Below are 11,508 nucleotides of genomic sequence, written 5' to 3'. Positions count from 1 at the left end.
ACAACAGACACTAGTATGGCAATATGTAAATCAATGGATGTGTAACTGATGTGATTCTGCAATCTGTATACGGGGTAAAAATGGGAGTTCATAACCCACTTGAATCAAAGTGCGAAATATGATATATCAAGAACTATGTAATGTTTTGAACAACCAACAATAAAATTTTTTTTAAAAATTATTAAACTGTATCTTATGGGGAAGGACATCTGTAACACTAAAAGTTAAATGTTGTGTTTACATTCCTGATAACTTTAAAAATGTTAAAGATTTACATTTCTATATAAAGGCTTTGTCCACTCTGTCCTTATTATGGAGTCAGCTTCTCCTGGTAAATATATATACACATATATTAACTTCTCAGCCCTCACACCTCCTGGTGAGAGGATTTCTATTATACAGTGACAAGTTCTAGCTGCTGCAACATTTATTCAGTACTCATGGATTTTGTTTCTCTCATAGAAGCACCCATCCCCAGATGACTTTACAACCTGTTCTTCCCCAACCAGACTTCAAACCGAACTGACTTCTAAAAGGGAACTCATGTCCCTCACCCCCTCTCAGCTCAGAAGAAGCCAAAACAAGCAACCCCCCTCTTCTTACAATAATGGAGCCAAAAATAAATAGACAGTCAATATAAATAATTAATTAAGTCAGGTCAAATCAGGGAGACCAGATTTGGGTGACTTCAAAAAAAGTTGGAGACTGTTACCTGAGGGATTAAAATTCCCTCAGTGCTCTTCCCCTACCCTATCAAAGATTTGAAAGGGACACATAAGAAAAGGGGGGTATGATAGACCCAACCTGATTGTCTCTTAAAATTGGGAGCCATCTCGCCACAAAGCCATGAACAGATAATTTTGGTTTTACTATAAATTACTGCAAATTCTGAACCTTCTTGGAATGCCTGCCCGTGCCTTGAACTCACCCATGCCTGGCGCTCTGACCAGATAGCAGCCCTCTCTGAAACTTTAGTGATGCCTCATCAATCTTGGCCTTCCCTGGCCAGATAATGACCCTCTCTGAGGCTCTAATGACCTTCATAAATTCTGATGTCAGGGCCAGCAAAAACGTAAACTAGCCACTGTGTTATGCTCCTCAGAGTTTTGTTATCTGTAACCCCACTTTGTGTAACTTTCTGGGCTATAAAGCTGGGCTGCAAGAAAGCTGCAGGGCTGTCTTGTTCCCATGGTTTTTGGTCGGAGAGGCAGCCCAGCTGGTTGAAATAATAAGCTTGCTTTAATTTGATTTTAATTGGAGTCAGTGGTCTTTTCTTGCGTCCTGGTCTAACAGGTTTTCCTCATGGAGACAGATGTCCCATCACTCTTGCTGCCCAGCAACGGGATCTGTGGTCATTTCTCACTTCCCAGAGCCAAAGATACCACCAAATTCTCCAATTCTTATCTGACTGACTCCTGATACTTGTCTACTAGTCAATGAATCTACAAAAAAAGAAAGAAAGAAAATCATTTTTTCTTCTTTCTGTCTTTTTTTAGTATCTATCCTCATGATGAGGCTCTTTGTCAGGGAAAAGAGTCCAGAGAATATGCAATAAACTCAGTTGCCTGTCAATACACAGTTGGCTGAGAGGAGCACAGAGCTGAGGAAGCCAGAACCCAGCCCATTGGAGGGGATCCATCTTGTAGGCAAGTTTCTATTTCATCCAGTCAGAAACATATTTTAGACTTTAAAGTCTCTGAAATTGGACTTTATCTTACAACAATGAGGTCTTCTACTGGATACAACACAGTAGCCACATCACAAAGCAGCACTATGACCTGTGAACAGGGCGGCACTTATGGCAATCAGGACAGTGGTCCAAAATCAGGCTGTGATTAGAATCACCTGGGAAACCTCTTAAAAATACTTAGACCATCTGAACCAAGGGTGGAGTGGGTGTGGTATTTTGCGAATCACCCCAGGTGACTCCAGCATGCAGCCAAGGTCAAGAGCCTCAATGGCAATTTCACACTAGAGTACACCTTCCCCAGAGCACCAGGAGGCTCTCCTGGGGGCATGCCTATATGGATGCTTTAGGGCAGGGGTCAGCAACCTAGTGCCTCTGTTCTGCTCCCCCACCACTCAGGAAGCTAAGATGATTTTCACACTTTCAAGTAGTTGGGGGAAGCAATAAAAATGGGAATAAAAATTGGGGACAGGTGAAAATTATATAAATTCAGATTTAAGATTTTGGGAACATGGCTATACTCCTTTGTCTGTGGCTGCTACAAGGGCAGACTTAAGTAGCTGGGGCATTTGAATCTGAAACATTTATGATCTGATCCCTTACAGAAAAAGTGCACTGATCCTGTCTTGGAGGGGAAGGGTTTCCAGAATCTCAGCATCCCTGTGTCCTCTCAGGAATTTACCTGCTTGGGAAGCTACCAGCTGTCAATGTGGCAGGTGTAGATGGAGACTCCCTCCTTTCCTAGCCTGTTTTTATTCTTATCCTTCTCCTGCTTTCAGAAGGAAAGTAGGCCTCTCACCAGTCTGGAGTATGAAAAATACCCCAGACATGAGATAAAGGAATAATCTCCAATAGTGGTGTCTAACAGGACTCTGATTGTCAGGTAAGTAGTTAGATAAATGGATACTTTCTTTTTGCAAGTCAAATGTGTTCCAATTATTGCCTTTCCAAAAACAGAAGGACCCAATCAAGTTTTCAGCAGCCAAATAATTAAAAATACTTATTGAGGGGCTGCAGATATAGTCAGTGGTATAATGCTTGCCTCACATAAAGGAGGCCCAGCGTTCAATCCCCATCCTGGCAACAAACAAATAGAAAACAAAAATAACCTACAGATGGCTATGTGATTTTTCTAAAGGTGCTCAAAGAATTGAGAAACATGGTCATATCAAAACCAAGTCATAATCATTTAGGCAAGCAAGTTTTTTAAGGCTTACATCTAAAATATTACTAAATGCTGAATGTTGTCTCATTCTATTAATAAGCAATATTCATCCATAGACACATGAACAATTAAGTGTTAGGTCGGTGGCAGCGACTTGGTGGCGACTTAGTGGCAACTTAGAACAAAGCAGCCCGCGCTGCTTTGAACATCAATCAGATGCCGGCGGAAATGCCTGTCAATCAGCCAGATCTCCTGACTAACGCCTGTCAATCAGCAGGACCCCCTGGCCAATCCTGGAGTTCAGCCAACACCCCTGACCAACTCCAAGGGGGCAAGGGACCCTAGAGACACCTTTTCCTGTCCCAAGCCCTTCCCTTCCTGCTGTAAGCCCCATAAAAGTCCAGTCCGGTCGAGCTTCCACTCGGTTTCTCCTCAGACCCTTCCCCTGTCCCCTCTGTGGGTCTGATTGAGTTCCGCCCGGGAGTGATATCTCAATAAAGCCTGTTCAGCGGCCCTTTTAAATCTGCCAACTTTGGTTGCTGCCTGCCCAGCCTGATCTGACATTAAGGAAGAAAAAATCCATTCATCTCATTAAGAGTGAATTTCAAATAATTTTATTTTTATGTTTAACAGTTATTTATCAATTTGGGCACAGCAGAACATGGGTGTCTATAATCCCAGTTACTAGGGAAGAGGATAGAGAGCACTTGAGCCCAGGAGTCAGAAGGCTAACCTGGGCAACCTAGAGAGACCTGTCAAAATAATAATAACTTGTCAACATGCATTTTCTACATATCATATTAGGCTTGATTATGTACTAATTGTAATTAGTTAATGAGGGGTTCAACTCCCCACTGGCTGCGGCCAGAGGCTCTCTTAATTCCCACTACTTGAGTGTCTCCCAGTCTGGCTTGCCTGGGAGAAAGAGGCCGAGCAACACAAAACCATGGTGTTTCTGTAACCTAATTTTTTTAAGTGACAGTGCCTTATCCTACTTATATTCTATTGTTGGAACCAAATCATTATGATCTGTTACCCCCCAAGGGGAGAGCAATTACAAAAGGGGGTGAATATAGGGAGGTAGAACTTTCAGGAGCCATCTAGGATGCTGCCTACCACAAATGTCAAGTTTTTCATAACACTTCCTCGACATCTGATTACACTTAGGGTGATTTTTTTTTCTGTCCTATTAAAAATGTATAAAAGGATGCAGTTTTTCAAAATTCTTTCAGAGGGACTGGGGATGTGGCTCAATGGTACAGTGCCTGCCTACCAAAATTCTTTTAGAAATAAGCAAAATATATTAAGGCCAATGACTGGCTGAACTGTTCAATCAGTGGGTCCTGTCATGCAGGCAGAGCTCACTGGGATCCTGGCAAGGGGTCTACCAGCAGCCAGGAAAGGGTGAGGATGCTTTGGACAGTGAGAAAAGCCACCGCCCCAGATATGGAAGCTCCTATCCAGGTAGGTAGAAAATGCAGGGAAAGGTTAAATGAGTCTAGATTCTGTGGGCATCAAAGGCCAGACAGTGGCGTTCAGACTTGGTAAGCAAGGAAATGAGGACACTGGTGGGACTTGGATAGAAGAAAAGGATAAAAAGTGCAGCTGTGTGAGGACAAGTGTGACCAGAGCATGGAGGCTGAAACAGGAGAGGAGTAGGCAGGAAGTAAGAAGGACTTGAGGGAGTGGCAGGAACCAAGGGGAGGGAAAACAGTGGCCTGCTGGGAGGGTCTTAAAGGGTCCAGAGGAGACGATGCAATGATACACGTGGTGGGGAATGGATGGTGAGAAATGGACACTAATTACAGATGGGTTGTCATTTAGGATGGTATGATTCATATCTTATGGTTTTTCACCTTTAGAATGGTTCAAAAGCGATTTGCATTCAGTGGAAACTGTACTTTGGATTTTGAGTTTTGACCTTTGCCACAGGCTAGTGGTATGTGATTGGAAATCGGATGCTGAGCAACCAGCAGGCCAGCTCCCCTGTCAGGCACCTGATTTCAAAGGTGAACAGTGAGTGAACAACCAAGATGTTCGGTAGGCTAGGTGTATTAAATGCATTTCGTTTAGCACGTTTTCAATTTATGGTGTATTTATTGGGACAGATCCCTTCTTCTGCAGAGTAGCCCCTGCAGATGTAATTAGCTGAGGGACAGTCCTGATTGACAATATGCAGCACACTTGACCGCTGTGAGGGCACAGTGGTAGGAGATTAGGAACTGGACTTCCAGCAGGCTAGGAAAAGACTGCTCCCTCCTCCTTCCCCATCCTAGAGTTGTTCCTCCCAGACTTTTGAAAGAGAAAGAAAAACTTGATACTGTAGAGTGAGAAAATAGAGTGGGGAGGGGAAGGATGAAAAGGAACTGGTGTTAAGAAAACGGACTTCCCTGAGTCCCGAGTTGGGAAGTCTGGACCGGAGCGACAGCAGAGGGGTAGCGGGAGGATTAAAATCCACTTTGAACACTTGACAGAGATTACTTTTGGGAGCCAGCCAAGGCTGGAGAGCCAACGACCGCTCCCTTGCTTGCTCTGCTGACTTGGCACTGCAGGCGGGGCAGCGGGGCTCTCGCTGCAAGTGGGTGCGGTGGACTCGGATGGGGTGCACCTGGGAGACGCGGGAAGGCGGAGCCAAGGGAGAGACTGCTCCGCAACAACCCCGGGACCTTGCTGGAAGCCGGAAGCTGGCGGAGTACCAAGGACTTAGGCCGCTCCGTGGCGGAGAGAGGAGCCGTTCCCCACTTGTGGCCTCGGATCCCCGGCCACTGTGCCAGGGCCATGGGCGATCCGCTTCGCCGGCCGCGCGTCGTTCCGGGGTCCTGGCTGGAGCTGCTGCTGCTCCTACTCCAGCTCCTGAGCACTCCAGCTCCGCGTCGCGCCTACCTGAGGCTCTTGGATTACCCGGTCCCCATCTGCTGGCAGCAGGTGAGGTCCGAATGCGTCCCAGAGTCCCCGCCACAGTGAGGTGGCTACGGGGGCAAAGGCCAGGCGAGGCCGGCAGCCTGGGACTAGGGCCAACAGGGTTGGGAATCTGAAAGTCTGCGCTGGAATCTCAGAGGGGGTTGCAAACCTGGCACAAAGATCGCTGCGCTCCGAAGTTCACTGGGAGCGACGGGTGTTGCAGTGTGGCCCCAGAAGAGGGATTCGAAGGGGAAAAGTCTCCCATCACACCCGTGACATCGCTAGGCAATGGGAGTTTCTTAGCTCCATTATAATCTTAGGCACCATTGTCATATCCGTGGTGCTCAGTGACCAAAGTGTCATTATAAAGTTCATGACCACGATTACTTTAAAAGAATGTGGTCAAGATTAAATGACGTCAGTGAATATTAGCTGCTATCAAAAATCATCCAGAATTAAATTGTATGTGTACTGTACTTCCATACAACAAATTATCTTTAAAAAATTGATTTTAATTATTCAAAAAGAAATTCATTAACTTTGTGTTGTGATTATCTTAATATTTATTCATACATACTTAAGTATTTACATACATACATACATACTTAAGTATTTGCAGATAGATTACATGATATCTGGGATTCACTTTAAAATACTTGAATATAAAGAGCTGTTAGAGATAAAACAAAAATTGTTGAAGTTAGGTGATGGACAGTGTCTTTTATACATTTGCTCTGTTTTTGTGAAAGCTTATTTTTTTCCAAAATATGAAGTTTTTAAATAGCCATTTAATATTTTTGTCAAAAAGATTAGAGTTTCGGGGCTGGGGCTGGGGCTCAGAGCAGTCGCCTTGCACTTGTGAGGCACTGGGTTCGATCCTCAGCACCACATAAAATAAATAAAATAAAGGTATTGTGTCCATCTAAAACTAGAAAAATGTTTTTTTTAAAAAGATTGGAGTTCCAAATTGATAATTTTTATTATAATGAGTAGCTGTAAGAGAAAATTTCTTAGCAAATACTTTTGAGAAACAATACTTGCTTCAGTATAAGGATATTTTAACAATGAGTGGCAAACTTGAACTATGGAGAGAACATTCAGACTGTTTGGAAATAATCACTGTTACATGATTTTGTATATAGAAATGTTATGGCTCCCTATAAAATTCTCATATCTGAATGATTTTTTTTTTTTAAACATGATCATCTGCATTGTCATGAACATAACTCCTCTGGTTTCTGAAAGGTACTTAACATAAAGCCATTCACAGCAGGTAGCTGATAAATAATGTTCTTGTCTTCCGTTTTTGTTTTTGTTTTGTTTTGGTTTTTTGTGGGGTTTTTTTCCTTTTCATTTTTTTTTTTTTTTTTTGGTACCAGGGATTGAACCCAGGGGCGATACTCCTGCCTCAGCATGCCAAGTACCTGGGATTACAGGCCTGTGCCACACACCCACCTTGTCTTGCTGTTTTTGAAGAATGGGACTTGATTTTTTTCCATAGTTGCCTTTCATCCTTTCTCCTCCTCCTCCTCCTTTTCCTTCTTTTTCTATTCCTGGGGTCAAACCCAAGGCCTAATGCATTTCAAGCACATATTTTACCCATTAAACTATATCCCCAGCCCCCCAAATGGGAAGTTTAATGTAAAGAGATTAGGGATGACTATTGGGGAGGAATTTCTTGGACACAAGGAGATCTGCCTTATTATACAAAGACAATCCTTAGTGCATTTTTTTTTACATTATTCTGTATAGAAATTAAATAATGAGGGAATTGTTTGTTTAGTGAATACACTATTTCCACCACCCCCCCCCCAATTGCTTTCATTTGTTTATGTAATTTTTCAACTATTTTTATTTGTTTGGGGCAATATCATAGATAAACCTCTATGGCACAACTCTCATCCCAGATGTCTGTCATGTTCAAATCCACCAGGTCCTGGTGAAGCCAGATTTAAAGATAGGTAGTTAGTGTAGATAGGTAAATCGGGTCTAATATCGAGTCCAATAAAGAAAATGGAGTTTGATCTGAGCCCAGGAAACCAGAAGGACACCTGGGAAATTCGGTCCTAAAGAACTGTTAATAAAGCAGCTCCCAGCAAAACAGGGAGATGTTAATCAAACCACCCTAGGCCCTTCCTGCCCAGATCACTCCTCCCTGCCCCATAGGTCCACCTGTTTCCCACCTTTTGGCCTTCCCACCTTCATCCCCCATCACACAGAGGACAGAGGGAAATAAAGGACAGGAATGTGGGAGAAAACCTTAGATATAAAAGAGGAAAGACCTCCTCTGGAAAGGATTCCACCTTTCAGGTCCCCTTCTTCCTAGGGGGTTGAGGGTGTCCTTTCTGCTGTCCTTTAATAAAGCCCCCCACTTTCCACTCTTCACTTGCCCTAGTGTGCTTCCCTGGCGTTATACTTCAGCATTGGGGGAAGCAAGGACTCCGCCGTTACACTGGACCCTGTGTCTTTCTCCTTGGGGGATACTCTCTCATCTCCTGGAGCACATGCCCCTGCAATTTCCTAAGTATATGAGCAATATAGATATATAATATGGGATATAGATGAGATATGTATTTTTAAGTCTTTCCATGTCTGAAAATATCTTTAGTGTACCCTTCATCTTTTTTGGGGGGGCTAATGTGGCTAGAAATTTTAAAAATCTAAGTTAAGAATTCTGTTCCTTCAGAATTGCTTTGTTGCCTTCAGCAAACAATAGAGATGCTAAGATATCCTATTCTGTTTCCTGGCTCTTCATATCACACCTAGCCCTTTTTCTTTTTCCTCTGGAAACTTTAGGATCCTCTTTCTATTTCTGCTGTTTCGATGGCTTCATGATATTGATCCTTGGTCTGGTTCTTTATTTTCTTTATTTGTTGTGCAGGCCATTGAATAGAGCTTTTTCACTGGGCAGTGCGTGTCTTTCAGTTCCAGACTGTCCTTTTAAAAAAAAAAATTTCTTTAATTTTATTATTTTTACCTGTAACTGAGAAACTGATGTGACTCCATTTTTGGAAATAAATAAATAACAGCAGCTTCTATCTCAAGGCCTGTCCTAAGGAAGGAGGCGTGACCCTTGTCCTTGGAAAAACCCACAGAGCCTTTCTAGGCACATACCCACCCTGCTGAGTTGTTTGTCTGCAAATAACAGGAGAGATCTGCAGTGCCAGGTGTCCCTGACTCAGTTAGGTTAGGTGAGGACCCATAGCAACCACCAATCAGCATGAGACAGGGAAAATACCTGGGATGCCTGTAGTTTATGGTGGTTGATACCATGTTGGGAAACCATGTCGTTTAGCACGTACACCCCTCATGGTTTAAACCAATCAGTTCAAAGGAATCCCCCTCTTGTACTAACCAATCACTCCTACCCAACTTGTATCAGCCAGTGAATGTGCTAATCAATGTTAAGAGTTGTTGTTTTGTAAGGGTAAAAGAAATTGAAGTTAAAGTGTAAAAGTTAAAGTATAAAAGACCGGGCATTGTAAAGTTTCTAAGCTCCAAGGCCTGAGTTAAAATGTAAAGGACCAGGTATTGTTAAGTTCCTAGGCTACATGTAAAACCTGAAATTCCTGTAGCTGTTAAGACAATACTTGAACTGCCCAGTAAATATTCCCCCTGACCATCTGGTTGTTTAATAACCCAGGACCCTGTGCGATCTTGCACGTAGGCATCGCAGGGCCTGAACCAATCAGTTTGAATGTGTACCCCGCTTTAGAACTGACCTATCACCCCAGCCCGACCTATTCCTGCCAATGAATGAACTAATCATGTCTCAGAATTATTGTTTGATTTTCCCGCGGTGTATGATGATTTGTTAAAGGAGACTGTGATGTATGTAAAATCCCCGCCCTCCCCCAAAAAGTGTACTTAAGCAGTGCTCAGCCCCTGCTCGGGGCTCTGGGCTGCTTTCTCTTCTTGAGTGGGCACGGAGCCCCAGCATGCTGGATCAATAAATTCCCTTCTGCCAATTGCATGAGTGGTCTCTTGGTGGTCTCTCCCTCTGACACTTCGCCGGTCCCCTACAGTTTGACTTTCCCGTGGTGTGAAATGATTTGCTGTGTGATGTTGTGACACATAGAGTATCCCCCCAAAACCTATAAAATCTCACTGAACAAAGGACCCGGACTCACTCCCTGTGACCGCTGTGTCGGAAACGGTTGTGAGTCCAGGCTCAAGCTTGCAATAAAGACTCTTGTGTGATTGCATCGGATTTGACTCCTGGAGGTCTATTAGGGTCCCACGAATCTGGTATTACATAACCTCTTTTGGGAAATCCAGTTAATCATATTTTGTATTTCCTAAATTGATTCTCTGATCTTCATGTTTATCTTCTATTTCTATCTGCATTTGCTCTGCTGAAGCCAGAATTAGACAGGCAGTCAGTATAGAGTCAGGCCCATTTTGAGTGAGTTTTGGAGACTGGCCTGCAGGACTGAAATGTTAATTCCTTCAGAGCCCTTCCTCCACCCTTATCAAGAACCTGCCCCTGCTCCAACCTGTTGCTAAGATAACCTGTCCCAGGAATTGCCCCTCCCTACAGGGAGCTATAAAGTTGTTAATGTGTTCTGGGCTGCACCATCCTGCCCTTCCCCCTTCAGCCTACCTGTTTCCCACCTTTTGGCCATCCCACTTTCCTGGCCATCCTAGTCACATTGTAGGAAGGAGAAAGATGAGAGGAAGAGGGAAAGAAAACAAAGGAAGCCTAGGGCATATAAAAAGGGCGGAACACCTCACTTCTTGGAATACCAGGATATCAGCCATGTCCCCCTACTCCCTCCCAAGAGAAGTCTATGTTACCCCTTTTTAAATAAACCCTCCTTTATATGCTTGCCTCAGCGTGCTTCAAACTTCAACATTTGAGGGAGCAGAACTTGTCACCCGTAACCAGCGGTATCACTACCTTCAAAGAAATCTCTCTAATTTTATAGCCCAACACTCCTTGTGATTTTTTTTTTCAGTGCTGGAGGTGGAAGCCAGAGCCTCACACATGCTAGACAAGTGCTCTACACTGAGCCGCAGCCCCTGAATTTTTTTTGTTTTCCAGGATCATTTTCATTCTCTGATTATTCATCTTGTCTTTGTCTTATGAACGCAGTGTCTTCTCCTTTCATTTGTTTGTTTTCATTTTATTCTGTTCCAAGCATTATCTTCTTTCCTCCAGGAGCATTTTTTTAAATAAAATTTTAAAAATTTTTTTTAGTTGTAGTTGGACACAATATCTTCATTTTATTTATTTATTTGCTTACTTATTTATTTACTTATGTGGTGCTGAGGATCGAACCCAGCGCCTTGCACATGCTAGGCAAGAGCTCTACCACTGAGCCACAGCCACAACCCCTCCAGGAGCATTTTTTAAATTCTGTTTTGATCTATTTTTCATTCAGGAAACCCATCTCAATTATTGGGTCCTCCTTGAGAATATTTTAAGAAGAAACACTAAAAAGCTTGTGGAGTGCTCCTGTGCACTTGGGGTTAAGGACAGGGGACATCATTGTGTGGGAGGTCAGGCTGATGATGGGCCTGGCCTGTTGGATGGCTGTCATGTGTTGGAATCTGGAGGTGTTTCCTCTGGGCCTGACTGCCAGCAGTCTGAGCTCAGGATGTAACTGTTTACGTGACGTGACGTGACGTGACGTGACGAGTCCTCGCTTCCCTGAATGCTGAAGTATAACACCAGAGAAGCAGGCCTGGGCAAGTGTGGAGTGGAAAGTGAAAGGCTTTATTAAAGGATAGCAGAAAAGACAACCACCCCCCA

This window comes from Marmota marmota, unplaced genomic scaffold (assembly GCF_001458135.2).
Source record: "Marmota marmota marmota unplaced genomic scaffold, marMar, whole genome shotgun sequence".
Taxonomy (NCBI): Eukaryota; Metazoa; Chordata; class Mammalia; order Rodentia; family Sciuridae; genus Marmota; species Marmota marmota.
This window is presented reverse-complemented; position numbering follows the sequence as displayed.